Raw genomic sequence first — 1374 nt, 5'->3', positions numbered from 1 at the left:
ATAGGGGCGAGACCCTTTTGGGGTAGGGGCGTGTTTGCTTTGGTGATTTCAAATGTCAACATTGGCTACCAGAAATCACTTACCCCACCTTTAACTAGTTGCTTATTAGCATGCATATTACTAGAATATTAGCCATTTATTAGTACTAATTAAGCACCTATTAATGCCTTATTCTGCATGACCTTATTCTAAATCTCTAATCCTACCCAATACCTAAACTTAACAACTACCTTACTAACTATTAATAATTAATAATAAATTAGGAATTTATTGAGGGAAAAGTCGTAGTTAATAGTGAATAAGTGTTTTTATAAAACATTTGAAATAAAGTTGATAATTAAATGCAACTGGAATCTCCATTAAGTTGACAAAAGTATTTTGAAGGAGCAACATCTGAGAAATAACACTTTTAAATATGAGTTTATATGTGTGGATCTGTGATGGAGAAAGAAAAAAAGCAAAAAAAAAAAAGAAAGAAAGCAAACAAACAAACAAACAAGAAAGAAAGAAGAAAGAAAGAAAGAAAGAAAGAAAGAAAGAAAGAAAGAAAAGCTCCATTGGCTCACACACAGGAGACTTCATTAATGACTCTCTTAGCATTCAATGGTCTCTTTGTTTATTACTTACCATTTACCGTTACCATTAAACAACAGTAAGTATATCTCTGTGTGTGTGTATGTGTGTGTGGATCTGTGATGGAGAAAGAAAATAAGCAAAAAAAAAAAAGAAAGAAAGCAAACAAACAAACAAACAAGAAAGAAAGAAGCAAGAAAGAAAGAAAGAAAGAAAGAAAGAAGCTCCATTGGCTCACACACAGGAGAATTCATTAATGACTCTCTTAGCAAAATAACACTTTTAAATATTAGTTTATATGTGTGGATCTGTGATGGAGAAAGAAAATAAGCAAAAAAAAAAAAGAAAGAAAGCAAACAAACAAACAAACAAGAAAGAAAGAAGCAAGAAAGAAAGAAAGAAAGAAAGAAAGAAGCTCCATTGGCTCACACACAGGAGAATTCATTAATGACTCTCTTAGCATTCAATGGTCTCTTTGTTTATTACTTACCATTTACCGTTACCATTAAACAACAGGAAGTATCTCTCTCTCTGTTTGTGTGTGTGTGTGTGTGTGTGTGTGTGTGTGTGTACGTGTATGTGTATGTGTATGTGTATGTTGGAACAGTTTAAGTGTTTATGTAGTATTTTAGACTAGTTTAAGTGTTTATGTAGTTAATAAAGTCTTATTTGTATCACATTTGACGTTGTTCATTGTTTGCTCATAACTGGAGTCACTTAATCATGCAGATTTATGCTACAAGCTCTTTGTAGAATTGTACAGTAAGAAAGTTATTTCCCTTAACCAGGAAATTAACGTTC

Source organism: Sinocyclocheilus anshuiensis, unplaced genomic scaffold (genome assembly GCF_001515605.1).
Source record: "Sinocyclocheilus anshuiensis isolate Anshui unplaced genomic scaffold, SAMN03320099.WGS_v1.1 scaffold175, whole genome shotgun sequence".
NCBI classification, from domain to species: Eukaryota; Metazoa; Chordata; class Actinopteri; order Cypriniformes; family Cyprinidae; genus Sinocyclocheilus; species Sinocyclocheilus anshuiensis.
This window is presented reverse-complemented; position numbering follows the sequence as displayed.